Consider the following 24,321-nt stretch of genomic DNA (forward strand, 5'->3'; position numbering starts at 1 on the left):
GTTCTGAAAAGACAGAGCATGACTGGTAATATTTTTAAAATATTTAAGTCAATCCACGAATCTTTAAAAACTTCAGTTTACAGGGACATATGTATACGTATGTCTGAGTCATGTTGATGTACGACAGAAACGAGCACAATATTGTAAAGCAATTATCCTTCAATCTAAAATAAATAAATTTTAAAAAAGAACTTCAACTAACTAAAGTCTATTTCTAACATTCATTATTCTAATTTTCAGATAACAACTTATTTCTGACATTCACCATTAACAAACTAAAATTACAAAGTATATTATGTTGATTATGCTATCAACAACAGAAGAATTTGCATACATTTCAAGTGGTCATCTTTTTTTAATATACTGCACCTATATTAGAATACTTGAAGATAGGGAATTCCCTGGTGGTCCAGTGGAGAAGGAAATGGCAACCCACTCCAGTGTTCTTGCCTGGAGAATCCCAGGGATGGGGGAGCCTGGTGGGCTTACGGAGTCAGACACGACTGAAGTGACTTAGCCAGTGGCTGTGCTGTGATTTCAGTAATGTCCGACTCTTTGCAACTCCGTGTACTGTAGCCCTTCAGGGTCCCCTGTCCATGTGGATTCTCTAGGCAAGAATACTGGAGTGGGGTGCCATGCCCTCCTCCAGGGGTCCAGTGGCTAGGACTATGACTTCCCAAGGCAGATTGCCCAGAGTTCAATCCCTGGTCACCACTACTAAAACCCAGTGCATGCAAATAAATAAATAAATAACATTTGAAGATAAATTTGTTGTTGTTGTTCAGTCACTAAATATGTCACATCACTCTTTGCGACCCCATAAACTGAAGCACACCAAGCTTTCCTGAACTTTGTTGTCTCCAAAAGTTTGCTCAAACTCATGTCCAGTGAGTCAGTGGTACCATCCAACCATCTCATCCTCTGTTGCCCGCTTCTCCTCTTGTCCTCAATCTTTCCCAGCATCAGGTCTTTTCCAATAAGTCAAATCTTTGTATTAAGTGGCCAAAGTATTGGAACTTTAGCTTCAGCCTCAGTCCTTCCAATGAATATACATGGTTGATTTCCTATAGGATTAACTGGTTTGATCTCCTTGTTGTCCAAGGGACTCTGAGTCTTCCCCATTACCGCAGATCAAAAGCAGCACTTCTTTGCTGCTCAGCCTTCTTTATGGTCCAACTCTCACATCCGTATATGACTACTGGAAAAACCATAGCTTTGACTATATGGACCTTTGTCAGCAAAGGGATGTCTCTGCTTTTTAATATGCTGTCTACATTTGTCACAGCTTTTCTTTCAAGGAGCAAGAGTCTTTTAATTTCATGGCCATAGATTTCATAACAAGCAAGAACTGTGATCACCTCTATGTTACAGCTTAAGAATTTGAGGTCATCAAGAGATTACATAAGTCTAAGATCACATTTAGTCAAACTTCAAACCTAACAAGCTTGTCCCAGGACCCATGCATTATTTACAAGTCTCAGCTTAGGTCATAGGGTTTTATGTGTTAGATTTGGGAACCAAAATGTAACACTCAAACAGACTGCTGCTTTGCTAACTACAGTTCTCCTACATATGTTTTCCCTAGCCACCCTTCAGGAAGTAGTTACTGATTAAAGAAAAGATCAGATGATCTTGGATGCCAGAATAAATATGTTTGCTTACCATATTCGGTTCATACCATTTAAGTTTCAATTTGGTGTTTGTTCAAATGGTTATTAATCCTAGTTTCTGTTGCTTTCTCAAAAAGAAAAAATACATTAAAAAAAAAAGTAAAGTGATCTAAGATTGCTTTGGTATATTCACATTTTGACCATAATAAAACCTTAAGTGCTAAATATACATTGATGATATTTATCAGTCTTTATATTTTCAAAATAATTTAAGGCTTCTGAATTTCATTTCTGTTTGATGCTGATAAAGTACTGCTTGTCTCTGAATAAATAATCTTAAACATGCTTGAAACAAAGAATCTCTAAGACCCTTTAGACATCAAATGGTTCTTATGAAACCCTTGGATGGGCCAAATATAAAAGACTCAGAAACACAAGGATTAAATTTCCCTCGACATCCACTTAAGCTATAAAATTAAGAAACTGTGATTGGCAAAACAGTTTTGGAAATTTTGTAACATTTGTAAAGGCATTCAAGATGTTTTTCAGAAATTAAAACAGGCTGGTTCTTTTATTCCCAATAAAAAAATATATAATAAATTTACACACATAGGGAATGAAAATGTATATGTACATATATATAAAATGGGCGTGTGTACTATTTGTGCTTAGTCATTCAGTCATATATGACTCTTTGATACCACATGGACTGTGCAGCATGCCAATTCCTCTGTCTTTGGGATTCTCCAGGCAAGAATACTGGAGTGGGTAGCGGTTCCCTTCTCAGGGTATCTTCCTGACCCAGGGATCGAACGCATATCTCTTATGTCTCCTGCATTGTCAGGCAAATTCTTTAACCTTCTGAGACATCAGGGAAGCCCTGTTCATGTGCATAAATATATATAAAATCATTAATTTTTTTAATTTTACAATTTCAAGTGGAAAGTTTGTACCTCAATTTTGTAATCTCTGGTGAGACCTCATTATACATTACTGAATCCCATTATTTTAAACCCAGAGACCAATTTTCTGCTAGAATTTTTTAAATATGGAAAAAATTTTAATTACTCACCCAACTTCTACTCTACTCTAGTAGCTGGAGGCTCATCTTCAACTACTTGCAACTTTAGGAAGTGAAGCTTCTGGTGTCATAAATATTATCTGCATAGTGGAATGCCTCCAGCTTACATTCCATGACCTAGGATACAGATTGTGACCATGGCTCTTTAGATTCCCCTAGTTTTATGGATAGTACTAATCTATTATTTTTTATTTTATAGCTTTACTGAAATATAATTGACATATAACATTGTGTAAGTTTAAGGTGTACAATGTGATGATTTGAAATATACATGCATATATATACATACAGTGAAAAGTGAAAGTGAAGTCGCTCAATCATGTCCGACGCTTTGCAACCCTATGGGCAGTAGCCTACCGGGCTTCTCTTTCCATGGGATTTTCCAGGCAAGAGTACCAGAATGGGTTGACATTTCCTCCCCCAGGGGAATCTTCCCGACCCCGGGACGAACCCAGGTCTCCCGCATTGCAGGCAGATGCTTTACTCTCTGAGCCACAAGGGAAGCCCTAAGTGAAAGTCTCTCAGTTGTGTCCAGATTCTCTAGGCCAGAATACTGGAGTGGGTAGCCTTTCCCTTCTCCAGGGATATAGTGAAAAGTTCATCGCAAAAAGATTATTTAATATGTAACTTGTTATTATTGATGATGAAAATGCTGAAACTCTATTCTCATAGCAACTTTCACATATACAATACAATATTGTATTCTCATAGCAACTTTCACATATACAATACAATATTGTATTGTATATGAGATATACTATAATCACCATACTGTACATTAGATTCCCAGAACTTATTCATCTTGTAACTGGAAGTTTGTACCCTTTAACCAATACGTCCCCCTACAGCCCACCCTTAAACCCTGGCAGCTATCATTCTATTCTGTTTCCATGAATTTGGTGTTTTTGTTTTTGTTCATTTGCTCAGTCATGTCTGTCTTTTTGTGACCCCATGGACTGTGGCATGCCAGGCTTTCCTGTCCTTCACCAACTCCTGAAGCTTGCTCATACTCATGTCCATTGAGTCAGTAATGCTATCCAATCATCTTGTCCTCTGTTGTCCCCTTCTCCTCCCGCCCTCAGTCTTTCCCAGCATTAGGATCTTTTCTAATGAGTTAGTTCTTTGCATCAGGTGGCCAAAGTATTGGAGCTACAGCTTCAGCATCAGTCCTTCCAATGAATATTCAGGATTGATTTCCTTTAGGATTAACTAGTTTGATCTCCTTGCAGTCTAAGGGACTCTCAAGAGTCTTCTCAAGCACTACAGTTCAAAAGCATCAATTCTTTAGAGTTCAGCCTTCTTTATGGTCCAACTCTCACCACCATGCATGACAAAGCTACTGGAAAAACCATAGCTTTGACTGTATAGATGTTTTTGTTTTTAGGTTCTACATATAAGTGAGTTCACATTGTCTCTCTTTGTCTGACTTATTCCACTTATCATAATGCCTTCAAGTTTTATCCACATTGTGGCAAATGGTAAGACTTCCTTCTTTTCTATAGCTAAATGATATTCTCACTTTACATATATATTCATATTTATACTTTTCTTAATAAGGAAAAGTATTTCTTTGTGTCTTGCACACTTTTCAAAAGCAATTATTACTATTCATTATTCCATTTCCCTGGTAGCTCAGTTGGTAAAGAATCCACTTGCAATGCCAGAGACCTGGGTTTGATCGCTGGGTTGGGAAGATCCTGGAGAAGGGAGTGGCTACCCACTCCAGTATTCTGGCCTGGAGAATATCATGGACTGTATACTCCATGGGGTCGCAAAGAGTCAGACATGACTGAGTGACTTTCACATTGCTATTCAATTTTGATATTTACTACAGTGTTGGACTCAAAGTCTACAAAGAAAAGCTTATTGAATAAATGAATTACAGGATGAATGAAATGATATATACAGTAATTTCTTGAGAACTCAAATTTTATTCTAGTGACCCTTCTAGATGGCCCCCATACCACAGAAGAGTTCAGCACATGCCAAACGTGTGCTTGATCTGCATAGAAAAATGTATCACACTCTAGTAATATTCAAATTGAATGTGGAGCCATAACTTTTTTCCAGAAATTAAACCTGTATAATTGAACATTTGCTGAGTTACCCCCACTTCCTATCTCCAATTAAACATGTCCCAAAATGAACACATCATTTTCTTGTCTTGCTTTGTCTTAAATCTGTTAAAATCACTTCAGCATTGTCAGTATAATGTGTGTATATTAGTTGTCAGTCACATCCTAGGGACAGTCAATTGTCCTAATATAGAAAACATTTTGAGAATGGGTCTTGGCATTTAATTTAAAGACAGAGTTACTTGAAGTAATTTAGCTATCTTTTTTTTTTTTTTAAACATGATCACAGGTTTTGCTAATTAGCATAATGGACATTAAAGAGGAGGTTTTATTTATGAAATCAGTGGTATTCATGACCTGCGACTAGATGGCTAGCTAAATCCTGCCACTAAAATACTAGCACATTTGCTTCCAGTGAATATCTGCCACTAGGCATATCTGCCTGCAGCTGCTGTCTTTTTAAGAATCCCTAAACTAAAAGGACAAAGATCCTTTCCTTTCCACATCTCCTATTTTTTGTTTGTACACAATTGGCTTCCTTCAGCCTCCGTGAACTTCCCTGAGTTCCAAAGAACAAACTCAAAGTTTAGGGAAGTGAGAAAATGCAGAAACAAAGAAAAGCAGTCAAGAAACTATAGTACAGCGATAGAGCAACGTCCCGGCTCCTCCTGAAGGACGTGCATTACAATATCTTCGAGTTCTTCAGGGGGAGCTAAGGCCCCCATCCAGAGGAGGATGGTAACCTCAGACTGAACTCAAGATTCCTGGAGCACCGCCCTGTTACCTCACCAGCAGCCAATCAGAAGAAAGTCACTCCCCCGAAATTTTGTCTATAAACACTTATCCCCAGTAACCACCTAGGAGTTCAGGGGTTTTGACCATGAGTCACCTGTTCTCCTTAGTTGGTCCTTCAGTAAACCTTTCTCTCCTCCAAACTAATGTTGCAGTTTGTTTGGCCTCTCTGGGGACACAAACTTCGGCTTGGTAACATTAATACCTTGATGGAGTAATGAAGTTCTCAAAACAGACACTTACGACTTGCCATTGTGTTCCCTTGAGCAAAGGCACAGAAGTACAGAATAGCAAAGCATCTCTGCAGAACGTTCAGCTGTTAGTAGTGACTGAGGCTGAAGTGAAGATGGTAGGATGATGCAAGATTAGGGGAGGCTCGTGGTGGCCCCAACATGACAAGCCTTGTGTTCATCAGCAGATGCTTGGACTGCATTGCATTTAGGTTTTCTTTTTTCAATTGATTTTTTTAGTTAAGAGTTTTCAACATCTACCCCACAAAGACAGGCAGTTATAAAATTAAGCAAAAATAGTATAGGTTTCCAAAAAGCATTGCAATTTTCGTTAATTCAATTATTGCAATCCTTAATGTGAAGACAAACTGTTAACAATTAATTGGTAGTTAGTGTCAAATCAATGATTTCCACTTATTAAATGATTTGTTTTTTACTATGAATTCTTTTGTTGCATTCAAAACAATGGTCTGAGTTGAAGAATGATCTTAAAACTTTTCTTAGGACCATAAATGAGAAGTTGTTGTTTCTCATTTTCCTCTGCTTGCTGTTAATAGTAAGTTTAGCTATCAGAAACCTGAGAGAAAATCCGGTGATTTTTTTACCATGTGATTTTCTCTGACATACCAAATCCAACAGAACCAAACTTTGAGAATTTTCCGTGGTTCATCATAAAAAAGGAAGAAGGAGGAAGAGCAGGTAGAAGAGGAGGAACGGGAGTAAGAGAAGAGGAAGTTGAGGAGGAAAATAGTTCCATTTAGTATTTTAAATTGCTCCACTTATTTGGTTTTTAGGCTGATTTGTGATTTCCCTGTGAAATCTTCATTTAGCAATCCCAAGGCCTACTCAGTATGGTCAGTGCACTCGAACAGAGAAATGTTTGGTGGTGTCAATTCTAATCCCCTGTGGGTGATGACATCCTTGAGTGCTGTTGAACTATACTTGCAAGTGGAAGTCTGTAGTTTGGGTCATATGGAAGCAAATAAACATACAGAACCAGGATGAACAATGCAGAATCATGGTGATGTCTGTTTATAAAACATATGTTACACGTCCATAATGGAAGAAGGCAGTTGCACCCCACTCCAGTACTCTTGCCTGTAAAGTCCCATGGACGGAGGAGCCTGGTGGGCTGCAGTCCATTGGTTCGCTACAAGTCGGACACGACTGAGCAACTTCACTTTCACTTTTCACTTTCCTGCATTGGAGAAGGAAATGGCAACCCACTCCAGTGTTCTTGCCTGGAGAATCCCAGGGACGGGGGAGCCTGGTGGGCTGCCGTCTAAGGGGTCGCACAGAGTCAGACACGATTGAAGCGACTTAGCAGAGCAGTAGCTAGCACAGGTCCATAAGTGCTAAAGCAACTCAAGGCAATTGTAAACCTGATCTCTTGGAAATGTACCAGAGCAAGTGCTTTTGCATTTAAGGCAATTAGAGATAATGTGTTATGTTAAAAGAATATATTAAAGAGAATTTGGTCAAAGTGCACGTTAGCCACTTGGTCATGTCCAACTCTTTGCGACCCCATGGACTGTAGCCTGCCAGGCTCAGCTTCTTTGTTCATGGAATTCTCCAGGCAAAAATACTGGAGTGGGTTGCTATTTCTTTCTCCAGAGGATCTTCCTGACCCAGGGATTAAACCTGGTTCTCCTGCATTGCAGGCAGATTCTTTTACCACTGAGCCACAAGGGAAGCTCCTTGGTCAAAGTAAACATACAATAAAGTAGGGTTTCTCTTATATAGGTTTTGAGAATGAGCAATCATCATGTAACAATCTCTGTATTCGTGGAACTTACATTATAATAGAAAGAGACAGTAAACAAAGAATATATATATATTACATTATGTTAGGCAATACATATAGTATGTTCTAAATTGATTTTGCTATGAAGAAAAGTGAAATAGGAAATAGACAATTAGAAGCATGGTGATAGTGGTGGAACTTTTCCATAAAAAGATGGTATCCCATTCATGTTGATGTAGCGCAGAAACCAACACAATATTGTAAAGCAATTATACTTCAATTAAAAATAAATAAGTTAAAAATAAAAACTAAAAAATGGTATCCACACATCTATAGCTACTTTCCTTTCTTGTTTCTTACATCCATACGTTTATTGCATTTTTCTTCTTCTATGAATTATCTTTTTACAGTCATACCTCTTTTTCCTATTTGGATTTTTCTTTTACTAAGTTATGTCTTCACAAGTTAAATATAATATATATTATATTGATATGTTGCATATTAATTATATAATTAATCCATAGTTAATTAATATGATACTGATATTATACTAATATTAAATAATAGTATTATGCTAACATTAGTATAATACTAATTAATTAATTATGCTAATAATATATTACTTATATATGCCAAACACAAAGTACATACAGTATAACACATATTTCTCAGCAATATAGAATACCTAATTCATCATTGGTCTTTTAACTTTACAGTATAATCTGTGTACATGTATCATTGCTCTTTTGAAGGAGAATGTACATCATTAAAATATTGACTTCACTACAGTGACAAATGTATTCATGCATTTACGTACACTTGTTTTTTCTCGCTTTATATAAGATTCTAGAACATTTTGTTTGTACTGAAACAGATCCTGAAAATAAGTAATTTTTAGGTATCTGTTGTTACTTTCCTCCCTATTTTATCTCCTGCTGATTGAAGTCAATATATTGTTTTGTCTTTGTTTCAACTTGCAGATTCCTTGAAGAACTGATGAAATCTCTGGAAATTTGTCTGAATAAAATGCCCACAAATAATTTTGCACATAATTTCAGAGACATAGAGATCTCCTAAAGATCAGAGATAGACTTTTTAGTTGTCTCTTAACCCTAAATTTAGATATTCTATAATATGCAAAACTATTAAAGTTTGCAGTTTTAAAAATTCAGTCATCTTTCTGAATTATCATATATGTACTCTTTCAATGACTTCTCTAGTATTTTCAAAGTAGTCAATATATCACATGTAAAAACAATATCTTCACCTTACAAATTATTTTTCATCTATTCTGACCACTCTAACAAGTACTTTAAGAAAAATATGAAATATTATTGGAGAAAACCCTAGTTATCAAATATTTTACCTCGTGTGTGCTGTTAGCTTTAGTGAGTTTCTTTATCATAATACAGAAGTATCCTTCTATTCATGTTTTACTGTAAGGTCTTATCAGGTATTGGTGTTGAATTTTTCTGATACTTTTGTCAGTATTTTTTGAATCATCATATAATTTTTATTTGTTCAGGTAAAATGTAAATAATATAAGCCAGGGAAGTCTAGGCTTTTATATTTTCAGTAAGAAAACAATCCCAAATCCTATTAGATTAATACAAGAAAACCTTTTTTTACTCATATGAGAGGCTTTGTTTGAGGTGCCAAGGGGACACCATGTAATAATTTAGGAATTCAGGTTGACAGAGACTTCCCCCTTAACAGCTGCCACAATTACCAGAGCAGCAGGAAGGGAACCTGGAAGATCAGACTGATTTTACAGTTTCTACCTCTAAATAACATGCCAAATTCCACTCACATTTCATTGGATCACTGGTTCACACTCAGGTTTAAGAGAAGCAGAGAAGGTCAATCATAAGTGTCAGAGGAGGGACTATAGAAGGAATTTATTGTCCCAACATTTTTGCAATCATGAAATAAACATTATTTTATGTTTTAGGCAGGGTTTTTTTTTTAGAGAAGCAGAACGTATGTGTATTATATATCACTTCTGGAAAGGAATAGGCTCTGATGATTATGAAGGCTGAGAAGTCTACATCCAGGAGAGCTGATGGTATAGTTCCAGTACAAACCTGAGTCCAGATGCAGAAGACCAATGGGTGTGTGCTTGCTTAATCATGTCCAACTCTCTGTGACCTCATGAAGTGTAGCTAACCAGGCTCCCCTGTTCATGGAGTTCTCCAGGCAAGAATACTGGAGTGGGTTTCCATTTCCTACTCCAGGGGGTCTTTCCAACCCAGGGATCAAACCCATGTCTCCTGCAAAGGGAGACAGATTTTTTACCACTGCACCACCTGGGAAAACCTAGAAGGCCAATGAAGACCAATGACTCAGCTCAAAAACCCTCAGGCAAAGAGAAAGAATTCTTTCTTATTCAGCCTTTTATTCTGTTCAGTGCTCCTTTGGCTGATTGGATGAGGTCCACCCACACTGAAAGTGAAAGTGAAGTCGCTCAGTCATATCTGACTCTTTGCGACCCCATGGACTGTAGCCTACCAGGTTCCACCGTCCATGGGATTTTCCAGGCAAGAATACTGCAGTGGGTTGCCATTTCCTTCTCCAGGAGATCTTCCCGACCCAGAGATTGAACCCAGGTCTCCCGCATTGTAGGCAGACACTTTACCGTCTGAGCCACCAGGGAAGTCCAGGCAAATTTCTCTGCTCAACTTTCCAATTCAAATTTTAATCTCATCCAGAAACATCCTCACAGACACACCTAGAAATAATGTTGTTTAATCAAATATCTGGATACCCTATGCTCCATTAAGTTGTTCAGTCACTAAGTTGTGTCTGACTCTTTGCCACACCATGGACTGCAGCACACCAGGCGTCCCCGTCCTTTACTATCTACCAGAGTTTGCTCAGACTCATGTCCATTGAGTCAGTGATACCATCCAACCATCTTATCCTCTGTCATCCCTTCCCCTCCTGCCTTCAGTCTTTCCCAGCATCAGGGACTTTTCTAATGAGTTGGCTCTTCTTGTCAACTCAAGTATTGAGTGGTGGTCAAAGTATTGGAGCTTCAGCTTCAGCATCAGTCCTTCCAAAAATTATTCAGGGTAGATTTCCTTTATTATCATTAATAATAATAGTTATTATTTCCTTTATTATTAATAATAATATTTATTGTTTCCTTTATTATTATTATCCGAAAATTATTCAGGATTGATTGATTTGATCTTACTCAATACATAAAATTAACCATCACACTATATTCAGTGTATTATTATAGTAACATAGTTCTAGCATTTTATTACTTATTTTTTACATATTATCTCTTTTTGTTTTTATCTTAATTTACCCAACATAGACTTGCCCAATCCTTTTAAAATATTGAGTTTTGTTGTATTAGTGCATTTGTTATATAGATAATAAAGATTTGAATGTTAGTTATTTTTTGACCTAGTCCTTTGTCTTTAGGTTTTCTTAAGGAAGTTTATAAATTCCAGAGTGGACAGAAAGAATGAAGGATCAGTGATTCCTCATTTGAGAATGAGCACCAGGGATTTTCTGACTCTTGGGCCTTTCAGAAGAATGAAACAACAGATTCTATACTTTTGCTCAAATAACTCATTATGTGTTTCTGAACTTGAAGTCAAATTAGTCTCATTTGCATTTCAGATAATTCTAATTAATGAACTGTATCACTTTATATTTCTATTTATACTGCTTGAATGTTTTCTTTTCTTATCCTATCCTTTACTATACCTCCACTGTTAGTATTGCTTTGTCTTGTCTCCAAAGACATAAAACTGCTGCTGCTGCTGCTGCTGCTAAGTCACTTCAGTCGTCTCCGACTCTGTGTGACCCCATAGATGGAAGCCCACCAGGCTCCCCCGTCCCTGGGATTCTCCAGGCAAGAACACTGGAGTGGGTTGCCATTTCCTTCTCCAATGCATGAAAGTGAAAAGTGAAAGTGAAGTCCCTCAGTCATGTCCAACTCTTCGCAACCCATGGACTGCAGCCTACCACGCTCCTCCGTCCATGGGATTTTCCAGGCAAGAGTACTGGAGTGGGGTGCCATTGCCTTCTCCAAGACAATAAAACTGAGTCAATTCCTAGGCAGGTTGATAGGAAGTGCAGGGTCCCTGAGGAGGAGAGGGGAGTCTGGGGCTCTCAAAGAAGAGATAGGGGTCTGAAATTCCCAAGGAGGAGGGAAGGACAAATGCCTTTTGTTTCTCTATGTTCCTTAGTCACCTGAAACCTGGTTGTTTTCTTTTTTTTTCTTTAAGCCTGAAACTGATGATTACACAACAAACAACTCATTTTAAACTCTGTACTAAGGGTTACATAACAACAATGTATCCTGCTTGAAGACAGTTTCTCCTTCCTGAAAACCTTCTGGCTAATCCTGTTAAAATGCAAATTATGGGAGTGGGTCTAGTAACATATTTAAAACCTTGAGGCTTTCTTTTGATTTACTGTAATAACTGATTAGAAAAGTATATACTCCCTTGCTTAGACTAGCAAGCGGGGCACTCCCCATCCCCCTTCTGATGTCTGTGTCAGAACCTTTCTCTGTCCCTTTTTCACTTTAATAAAACTCTGCTACACAAAAGCTCTTGAGTGACCAAGGCTGGTCCCTGGTCCTGAAGCTAAATCTTCTACTTTGGAGATCATGAATCTGACATCGTTCACTGTAAGCTATCAAAATTTTGCTTATTTTCATTCTAGTAGTGGATGCCTTTAGAATCACATTTTAAAATGTGAGCCTCTATTTTTCTTCCAAAGCAATGATTCACTTTAGAATAAATCATTTATCCTTTTTTTGGATGAGGGGCTTGTGTTCTGTATTTCCTCTCCTCCACACTGACAATTTATGGAGAATAATCTAGAGTTTTACAACCTGATTATTAATATTAACTTAATATGTTAATACATTTTAAATAGCTATATTATATTCATTTTAACAATTATTTGGCAATCAGTAATAACAGCAATCCAAGTTTCACTCTGACTATGGTCACTTCTTTTACAATCAGTTTGCCCATATTCCAGATCATTATTTTTATTCATTTATCAGATGAACAGGGTAATTTTCTAAATACACTTTTTATGAAAGATAATCAGATTTTTTATTTTATGAATATTTACAAGTGTATGATATTTTTTTTTTGTATGTCATATTGTTTTGGATCAAGTTTAGCTACATCTAAGAGAAATATCTGGAGAAGGCAATGGCACCCCACTCCAGTACTCTTGCCTGGAAAATCCCATGGACAGAGGAGCCTGGTAGGCTGCAGGCCATGGGGTCGCGAAGAGTCAGACACAACTGAGTGACTTCCCTTTCACATTTCACTTTCCTGCATTGGAGAAGGAAATGGCAACCCACTCCAGTGTTCTTGCCTGGAGAATCCCAGGGACGGGGGAGCCTGGTGGGCTGCCATCTATGGGATCGCACAGAGTCGGACACGACTGAAGCGACTTAGCAGCAAGAGAAATATCTAAATGAAAAATTGCTTAAAATACATTAACATTTATTTCTCTCTCGCTTAAAAGAAGCCTGGGCATAAGAAGTGCAGACCTGATCTGGTAACTCCATGAATTTTGTTGGTTATCTAGGCTATATACTTTTCCATCCATGGAGTGCACAGCATTTTCATGATCCAAGATGGTTGCTCAAGTGCCAGTTATCACATGTACTTTCCAAATAGAAGAATGTAGGTAGAGAGAGTAGTGAAAATAAAGTTACTACTTTCTTTTAAGAAGACTTCTTGGAAGTTTAAACACTTCTAGTTATTTGAACTAATAGGAAGAAAATTGTCACATCAACACACATAATTGCAAGGAAAATTAAGAAATGTGCCTGGCAAAAACTGAACAACTGAATGGAAATTTGAAAATACGTATAAGTTATGGCTACATAACTCAGCATTGCTATTTATGAATAAGTAAAATTTAGGGGTCACTGTCTTTCTTTCTAAAATCTCCATCAATATTGCTTAATTATAACTGTCTTAAAGAAAAGCAATTATCCAGATTTTTCTCTTTTGTAGGTAATATCTTTTTTCTCATCTCAACATGCACTTTTTGAACTTGATATGAATCTCTGAAATTATGAAGAAAAACTCAAACATATCTGTACCTATATACTTTTTCTTCATTACTTTATTTTAAATTCAATAATCCCTTTTAATCCTAAAATTATAGTTTATCTTCTACTCAGAAAGTTTCTTTTTCTTACTTTGATTTTTGTTTCTCTTCCATTTATTTTACTTTTACTCCCTGGCATTTGTATTATAAATATATTGGTTTCTTAGAGCTCTATCCTCAGTAACTTATCTTTCCTACTTTATATTTTTATTTACTTTTGGAGACTTTCTTTACCTTATTTTCTAAGTCACTAATTGATTCATTAATCACATTATATTTCCTCATTTGAATGAAGCTTGCTTTAAAAAATTTAGTAGTAATATTTTTCCTCAGGAACAGTTCCTAACCTTCCTTGTTTCATGAAATAATTCCATTTCAAAGGAGCACATCTGTACTGATTGTTTAACACTATTTTCTTTTGGACTACTGAGTCTTTTCACAAACCTGGTAATTTTTTTCTGTCTGAATATTCTTAAACAAGAGGTCTACATTGGCCTAGTACTGTGATTTGTGGTTTATTTTTCAGAGATTGTGTTTAAGCTTTTATCCCTATGAAAGAAGAAGAGAATGTTTATGTTTTCTGTGGTTTGATTCTGCTGGCCTGGGTATCCAGATGGCCACAAGGCACAGGGATGGATATGTTTCATCTTTTCTAGCAGGTCCTCTAAAGCAGATGACTGATTTCTGACCCATTCTAGCCTGTAAGGTGGCCAAGAATTAACTCTGAATTACATCTTCAAATGGAAAAGTAGACATTATTTATAAAGCTAAGACTTAAGCAAAATCCCTTACTATTCCAACTGTTGCGTGTTGTTTCTCCATGTTTGTTGTGTATCAAGAAAGGTTTGAGGAAGTCTGCTATAGCTGGTCATGAGTACAAAGAACTTTAATAAATAGAACTCACTCCAGATTAGCTAGCTAGCTAACTCCCACCTCTAGTTCTTATTATTTATTTTCCCAGTCTTCAGGGAGAGAAGCTACCCACCTACCTAACAGGCAAGACAGCTCCTTTGCCTCCAGCTGCTTGACATTGTCCAAAAATTTATCAAAGATTCTTGGTCTTTGATGGAAATTCTGCTCCCAATACCACATAGACATATTTTTATCTTTAGACTTCTTGTTTAATTTCAATAATATTGGGGGGAAGGAGAAGTTGAATTCATGAACACAGATATCTATTTTGAAACTAAAACCTGCAAATCTGTGTTTTGAGCCAAACCACTGTGTAAAGGCCAATTTTCCAAACTATAAATATGGTTTAAAATGTTTCCACTGCTTACAGTATATGATGTGTGGTGTAAAATATTTTAATTATTTTGACAGCAATTGTTTCATTTCTTAATGTTGGTAAACCTATACATACAGGAATATTATAAAGCTTAAAATATGCTAACTTTATCTAAAACCAGGCTTAGCACAACTCAAAAAAAAAAAAAACCTAAATTGATAAACAGGGTACATGTATAATATGTTAGGTTTTACATAACAGAATTATGTGGTTGATATTTTTCCCATGTGTATGTGAATACTTAACTAAATTGGGCACTAAAAATATCAATGGTCTGCCAAATTTTAAGGCCTATGAGGCAAATTTTTACCTTTAATTAAATGTTGGTGACACATGTACACCTATGGCTGATTCAGGTCAATGTATGGCAATTTTTTTTTTTAATGAAAAAAAAAATGTTGGTAATACTTACTTAACAGATTGAAACTAATTTTTTACTTCTACCCAGAATAACTCCCACCCTCACATCCCAGCTATTCTCATTACTCCTTCCTTCTCTTTTGTCAGGTCTCTTCTCAAATATCTCCTCAGGGAAGCTCCATCTGACACTTCCAAAGAAGTGCTTTCTGCCACCTCCATATCCCCATTCCACTTTCATCTTCCTAACTTTTCTCACATCTGCTATTACCTTCTGCCTCTTCCATGGTGTTATGAATTGCCATGGGCAATAGGTGTGTCTGCTTTCTCCCTGCCACATCCAACACCAAGAACCATGCCTATCACACAGCAAACACAGCAGCTATTTGCTGAATAAAGGAAATGAATCAATGAATCAAATAAATGAATCTCTAAACCCCTTTGCTCCTGGCTTAATCCAGGAATAGTCTGTCACAACCCAAAGTTTGCAAATGTTAGAGTATCATTGTGCTAGTTTTCATGAGACAAATTAAGGCTTAGATGATTAAGGAAAAAGCAAGTCAGAGTGGCCATCATCAAAAAATCTACAAACAATAAATGCTGGAGTGGGTGTGGGAAAAAGGGAGCCCTCCTACACTGTTGGTGGGAATGTAAACTGGTGCAGCCACTATGGAGATGCAGTTTCCTTAAAAAAAACTAAAAGTAAAAATACCATATGAGCCAGCAATCACACTACTGGGTGTATATTCTGAGAAAACAATGGTTCAAAAGGACACATGTACCCCAATGTTCATTGTAGCACTATTTACACCAGCCAAGACATGGAAACAACCCAAATGTCCATCAACAGCTGAATAGATAAAGAAGTGATGCATATATATACAATGTAATGCTACATTGTATTTAATGTATTTAATGCTACATAAAAAGAAATGAAATTAGGTCATTTGTGTATATATACACACATATTTGTACGGTTTTCTAAATTTCTGGATTTGCCATTCTGCCACATCATACAACAGAAAGATACTACATTTTTGAAACAAGCTAGCAAGTCCTATAGACAGACCATTCACAGTTGAATAGGCAATTGTGTAAAGAAACAAAGAAACAGTAACAGTGCTCATAAAAGGACTAGGAAGGAAAGTAAGGTAGATTTCAAACTTCTTCACCTATTTTCGGTTCTACAGCTGTCATTGTTTCCCAAGTCACCGTTATCTTTCATTAAGACCATTGCCATAAATTCCTAACTAAGTCCTCCTTCTTTTCTCCCTCTTCTATCTGTTAACACACCGCAGCCAAGATGAACATTTAAGACACAAACTGGTTCTTATCCTCCTACTGTGAGTGTTAAATGAATGTTTAAGCCCATGTGTTTCAGAAAGTAGAGCCTAAGGCAAAAGCTTGTATGTCAAGACTACATGTACACACTGTTAGATGTAAAATGGATAACCAACAAGGACCTACTATATAGCACATGGAACTCTGCCCAATGTTATGCGACAGCCAGGATGGGAGGGGAGTTAGAGGGAGAATGGATAGATGCGTATGTATGGCTGCGTGCCTTCACTGTTCACCTGAAACTATCACAATATCACTTGTTAATCAGCTATACCCCAATACAAAAGTAAAAGTTTTTAAGAAAAGATAGTGTTGAGGAGTTCAATGCCACAAAAGCCAGAATGAGGGAAAAGGGGAGGGAAGAAGGAAAGGAGAGAGGGAAAAGGGGAGGGAAGCAGGAAAGGAGAGAGGGAAAATGGGATGGTATGCAACTGACCCTTGCCCAGACCCAAGTAACATGTCAACTCAATGCCACATGACCATCCCCCCGTGGGCCTTGTAAACTGTGATGTCTCAGGACAGTCTGTGAAAGGTAGAGTTGATTGGAGAGGTGAAGAGACTTTTTCTTCTGTCTCCCCTATCGGTCAAAGATTTGTTCCTCAGTGCTTTATCTCCCCCATATTTCCAGTCTGGGCAAGTATGGAATCCTAAAATGATTATATCTCAGCAGCCACAGAAAGAAAAGCCCTGCTGCTGGAAAGATAAATATAACAGGGGTACCTGAGTTGGACACAACTGAGCAACTTAACTTTCACTTTTCACTTTCATGCATTGGAGAAGGAAATGGCAACCCACTCCAGTATTCTTGCCTGGAGAATCCCAGGGACGGTGGAGCCTGTTGGGCTGCCGGTCTATGGGGTCGCACAGAGTCGGACACAACTGAAGCGACTTAGCAGCAGCAGCAGCAAGACACAGTGAACTCAGGGTGTTCCAGAAAATTTGATTTTGCAGTTACCAGGAATGGAACAGAAGATGTGGCCAGGAGCCTTGGACACAGTGAGGCTGAAAGGATCTGAGATGGTACTAAACAGCTGCCTGATAGAATGAGTTAATATAAAGTGCCTTCTTGTCTTATTGGAAGCATCCAGCAAATGTTATTGGTCTATTACTTATAATTAGTCCAGATGAAACATTTGAAACAGGGGCGTGATAGTTATAAATATGTTATAAATAGCACTCAGTAGACACATGGAGATTTCATGCATTCATTAATTATGCTTTGTTTAATTCTATTTAAGAATGTTCATTGATTCATTGGTTTTGATTGACCATTCACCTTGTACAAGACAGTGCCTGGGATCAGTGATCACAGTAGTGAACAATTAAATATGTCTTCTGTCCTCATGAGAAGAGAGAGCCAAACACATGATTCTGAATTAAATCACAACTTTGATGGGTAAATACAGGGCTCTCTGGGACCATATAAAGATAAGGGATATGACCTAGTCTTGGAAGGAGATTATCCAAGAACCCACTTGCCAATGCAGGTGACACAAGAGATGCAGATTCAACCCTGGATCAGGAAGATCCACTAAAAGAGGAAATGGCCACAAAGAATCAGACATGACTGAGCAGATGAGCACACAGAGAAGTGACATTTTAGTTGAGAAGAAGAGAGAGAAAGAGCTTGGTGGACAGAGGTGGCAGCGTAGGTATGGTGGTTAATTAAATGTGTTAATTTGGCTAGATCATGATATCTGATTTTGGGGTCAAATACCAGCCTAGATGTTGCTGTAAATGTATTTGTTAGAAGGCACTAACATTTCAACCAATATCAGTTCAGTTCATTCTCTCAGTCGTGTCCGACTTTTTGCGACCCCATGAATCACAGCACTCAAGGCCCCCCTGTCCATCACCAACTCCCAGAGTTCACTCAGACTCACGTCCATCAAGTCAGTGATGCCATCCAACCATCTCATCCTCTGTCGTCCCCTTCTCCTCCTGCCCTCAATCTTTCCCAGCATCAGGGTCTCTTCCAATGAGTCAACTCTTCACATGAGGTGGCCAAAGTATTGGAGTTTCAGCTTTAAAATCAGTCCTACCAATGAACACTCAGGACCGATCTCTTTTAAGATGGACTGGTTGGATCTCCTTGCAGTCCAAGGGACTCTCAAGAGTCTTCTCCAACACTACAGTTCAAAAGCATCAATTCTTTGGTGCTCAGCTTTCTTTATAGTTCAATTTTATAGTTGAACTTTATAGTTCAACCAGTATACTTTGAGTTAAATGAATTATCTTTCATAATGTGAATAGACCTCATTTAATAATTTGAAGGCTTGAAAGAAAATTGTTGTTTAGTTGCTAAGTTGTCACTGACTCTTTTTCGACCCCATGGACTGTAACCCATCAGGCTCCTCTGTCCATGGGATTTCCCAGGCAAGAACACTGGAGTGGGTTGCCTTTTCTTTCTCCAGGGGATCTTCTCAACCCAGGGATTGAACCCGTATCTCTTACATTGGCAGGCAGAATCTTTAGTACTGAGCCACCTGGGAAGCCCCTTGAGAAAAAATGTTATACTCCTAACTTATCCACCCCCTTTTCTCTTTGGGAAAATAGATGGGAATACCAGACCACCTTACCTGCCTGAAAGAGATGGGAATACCAGACCACCTTACCTGTCTCCTAAGAAACCTGTATGCAGGTCAAGAAGCAACAGTTAGAACTGGACATGGAACAACAGTCTGGTTCAAAATTGGAAAAGGAGTACGTCAAGGCTGTATATTGTCACCCTCCTTACTTAACTTCTATGCAGAGTACATCATGCAAAATGCTCATGCTGAATGAAGCACAAGCTGGAATCAAGCCTGCCAGGAGAAATATCAATAACCTCAGATATGCAAATGACACCACCCTTATGGCAGAAAGTGAAGAAGAACTAAAGAGGCTCTTGATGACAGTGAAAGAAAAAAGTGAAAAAAACTGGCTTAAAACTCAACATTCAAAAAACTAAGATCATGGAATCTGTTCTCATCACTTCATGGTAAGTAGATGGGTAAAAAAAAGGGAAACAGTGACAGACCTTATTTTCCTGGGCTCCAAAATCACTGCAGATGATGACTAAAGCCATGAAATTAAAAGATGCTTGCTCCTTGGAAGAAAAGCTATGACAAATCTAGACAGCATACTAAAAAGCAGAGATATTACTTTGCTGACACAGTTCTGTATAGTCAAAGTTATGATTTTTCCAGTAGTCATGTATGGATGTGAGAGTTGGACCATAAAGAAAGCTAAGTGCCAAAAAATTGATGCTTTTGATCTGTGGTGTTGGAGAACTCTCAAGAGTCCCTTGGACTGCAAGGAGATCAAACCAGTCAATCATAACAGGAATCGAACCTGAATATTCATTGGAAGGACTGATACAGAAGCTCCAATACTTTGGCTACCTAATGTGAAGGGCTGACTCATTGGAAAAGACCCTGATGCTGGGAAAGATTGAAGGCACAAGGAGAAGGGGACGACACAAGATGAGATGGTTGGATGGTGTCACTGACTAGATGGACATGAGTTTGAGCAATCTCCAGGGGGTTAGTGGTGGACAGGGAAGCCTGGCGTGCTGCAGTCCATGGAGTTACAAAGAGTTGGACACAACTGAGTGACTGAACTGAATGTCCCCTTTGGTAACCATAAATTTGTTTCTATGTCAGTCCGCTTCTGCTTTGTATATAGACTCATTTGTATTCTTCTTTAAATTCCACATACAGTAATTAACACAGTATTACAATATTGTAAACTGTTATACTTCAATATTTTAAAGTAATTATAATTTTTTTTAAAGAGAGAGAAAGAGAGAATGGGCTAAATTTATCTGGCAGTCAAATCCTTGAGCAAGTAGTGCCTTGAGGGGCTGGGGAAATGCTACAAACACAAGGGTTTACCTTTCCAGAACACACCCCGAGATGATGTGGCTTTGGAGGAGTCCAGCAGCCAAGAAGGGCAGGCTTAGCCAGCATTCCTGATAACTATGGGATTAGGGTACCTGCCAACTTTCCACCAGCTTCTGTCTCCAGATAAAGACCAAAACTGTTTTACCATATATAAGAAAAAAGTCCACAAGAGGAACTCTTTTATAATTTTTTTGGATTTCAACAAAATTTGCCCAAGTGATGTTTCTGCTGTTTTTCAAGTTAAAATCCAATTCTCACACTTGAAACTTTTGCTTAGAGCTATAAAATACATTTGGAAAACAATGTTAATATAATATTAATATGGAGGAAAATTGCTATTTATTAGGGTTAAAGAAACTTTGTGTGGATCATTTTATTGCCTTGTTAAGAAAAACCTTAAAACTTTGACAATATGTTTACTTCAACACTTATGTATTTTCAATGTTGATGATTCTGTAAACTGAATATGGAAGTTTCTGATTTATAGATTGACTAATTTGGTATAGATTGAAGAAACAGATTTTAAAAAGTGAACATCACCCTGCATATTCACTGAATTCTTAAGTTCTTACTTAAAATGACTTAAGCAATTTTTTTTTTTTTGCTTTTCAATGATAGTTTAATGCTAATTTTTGTGATCTTCTCAAATGCAGTTTGGAAATCCCCTTGATCACAGCTATGACTAATTTATTTTTAATTGCATGCTGACATTGCTTAACTTCCTCTACATTTTGGCAGTTTTCTCCATTCTTTTCAGCAAGATTCAGCAAGATTATTTCAGCAATCTTTTCATGAGAAAAAAAATATTTACTCCAAAGTGAAAACAGGTTTCTTTGTGGGTGTCCTAATATATTTGTCACTTTCCAGTTCTAGAATATTTTGGCATTGAAAGTGTCTATCTGACCTTTGTAGAAGTTTCTGAGAGTTATTATGTTTTAATATTATTTCTAAGATCAAGTTAAATTTATTTAAAATGTTGATTTCTGCAAATACTAATATAAGGAGACAGCATCAAGTTTAACTGAAAATACATATTTAGACTGTGAATGTATTTATGCAGGTTGATGAAGCTAGGATGCAAAGGGACAAATGAGACTGTGAAGGAATATGTAGGTTAGATATTAAGAATTCCATTTTTGAAAATGAGGAGATTCAGACTCAGAGAGTTTATGTGATATGTCCAAGGTGAGAGAGCAACAAAACCTAATGTTTGCATCCAACACTCATGCTTGTTCTACTATTCCATGTTGACTTGTTACTTTTTGGCATTTCTGAATGAATTCCATCCACAAGGGGAAAAAATTTGAAATGGAATAATGATGAAAGATTTCTGTGGCTTTGAGACAATGAACAAACCAGGCATTAGTCAGTCATTTTCCTACCTCCTCCCACCCATCTTTTAAAATTTGGTCAGAGACCAAATTTATTTTTTGTTTGTTCCAGTAATCTTGCAGATTGTTCTAGGGGGAAAAAAGGACAAGTGGAATGTAAATAGAACATTTGATTCTTGATCTGAGGCAATGTACGGTATAGAGAAAGAGGAAAACTACACACATAAAATAAGGAAAATGATTTTTTTAAAGCCATGTATTAGTTCAAATTGCATACAAATAAGGACTAAAGTGCTGGGCATACAGATGGAACTGGAAGCAGATTTTTATCATCATTAGATGGACTGCTTATGAAAGGCTACTTGAAGGAGGTTTTAAAAATTTTCAAAAAGATAGAAAATAAGAATATGTGGGGAGAAACAGAGAGGGAGTAGGTCAAATGTCCAAAGACAGTGATGTGCTCAGCTTGAATGGGACACCTTAGAGAGGGAAGAGTAGAAGCTCCTGGAATTGGTAAAAATCATTGAATGCTAGGCTTCAAAGACTAAATTTGACTGTAAAGTTGTCAAAAATAGTTAATGACGAATGAAAAGAGTCCTTCAGATTTTGTCCTTTTCGGATGCCTAAAATGCAAAATGTCCCAAATCAAACACTTGACTTTCTATCTTTTGAGTCACAGGTTTCACAAGCCTGGGACCTGAATCATCCATAACACCCTCCTCTTCTTCATCCTCCATCTCCCAATACAATTCCTTCCACGTTCTGGCGATTTTACTTCCTGCTGCTGCTGCTGCTGCTAAGTCGCTTCAGTCGCGTCCAACTCTGTGCGACCCCATAGACGGCAGCCCACCAGGCTCCGCCGTCCCTGGAATTCTCCAGGCAAGAACACTGGAGTGGGTTGCCATTTCCTTCTCCAGATTTTACTTCCTAGACATCTCTTAAATCCATCCACTTCTCTCCATCTCTTTTACCACCATCCTAATGCACTCTCCCATTGTCTTTCTCTTGAATTCTTTTCTTAAAATATCCTATTGTGTCTATGGGCTTTCCCTGTTGGCTCAGTCAAGTAAAGAATCCACCTGCAGTGCAGGAGACACAGGTTCAATCCTGGGTCAGGAAGATCCCCTGAAGAAGAAAATGGAAACCCACTCCAGTATTTTTTCCTAGGAAATCCCGGGACAGAGGAGCCTGGTGGGCTACAAACCATGGAGTCTCAAGAGTTGGACACAACTTAGTGACTAACCTTCCCTCTCTATTTGTACTCATCCTGATTCCTCTCAAACACATTACCTATGTATGCTTTTCACATTCTCGCCTTTTTGACCAGTTCATGTGAACTCATTCTTTGGCTTTGTTCTTAAGCAGAACATCCCATGGTTTCTGCCTCTGACTTACCTGACTAGGTCAAATTCCTGTTTTAAGCTCTCGTGGCACCATTTACTTCTACTTTGAAGCACTTAACAACATTGTTATCAATTAGCCCCTTTAATTATTGAAACAACTCCGCAAAGATGGTTTATTTATTTTTATGTTCTATTGATAAGAATAGCGAAGAAAGAGGTTAAATAAATTCTTCAAGTTTATATGAATAAAAGGACTTCCCAAGTGGTGCTAGTGGTAAAGAATCCATCTGTCAACACAGGAGACATAAGAGATGCAGGTTCGATTCTTGGATTGGAAAGATGCCCTGGACAGGACATGGCAACCCATTCCAATATTCTTGCCCAGAGAATCCCATGTACAGAGGAGCCTGGCAGGCTACAGCCCATAGGGTAGCAAAGAGTTGGATACAACTGAAGCAATTTAGCATGCCTAGGAATAAAAATTGATAGAACTAGGAGACAGACTTAAGCAATCTGACTTCCAATTCTGTATTCTGGATGCTATAGCTGCTTCTATATGCTTGTCAACTGGTGGATGGAGAGATACCTGAATTAAGCAAATGAGTTAATGTCAGAAGTTATTTTTTGGGGTACTCAAAAGAAGAAAGAGGAGGAAAAATGGCTGTCCATAGACTTACAATGGCAATCATGTGTTTTGCTCATGGTGCGTTTGCTAATGAAAAAAGATCTGTAGAGTACACATTCAAAGAAGTGAGAAAGCGAGACAGGTAATGACTGATGCGTCAAGGTCAAAACTGAAAGAGAAGCTGACAGCAATTCTAAGAGCATCACCTATGGAATTGGGAGAGTAATGCTGAAAGTGTTTTATAAATGCTGTGGGACCCCTCAATATAAAAGATTTTGTCCATTATATTCTTCTGATGAGTTTCACAAAGTTTTCTCACATCATCCTCTTCCCTGAATAGAAATACCTCTTCAGATTTGTAAATCCCTCTGAAACATACAAGTTTTATACCTGATCATTGGGCTAATGCATAGTATAGTATGATCTCTGGAGCAGACCTCATTTGTGATATTATATGACAGCTAGCTTTTTATTGATCATTGAAATTTCAGCAATTTCATTTTATTACTAATTTG

Source organism: Bos javanicus, chromosome 6 (genome assembly GCF_032452875.1).
Source record: "Bos javanicus breed banteng chromosome 6, ARS-OSU_banteng_1.0, whole genome shotgun sequence".
Classification (NCBI taxonomy): Eukaryota; Metazoa; Chordata; class Mammalia; order Artiodactyla; family Bovidae; genus Bos; species Bos javanicus.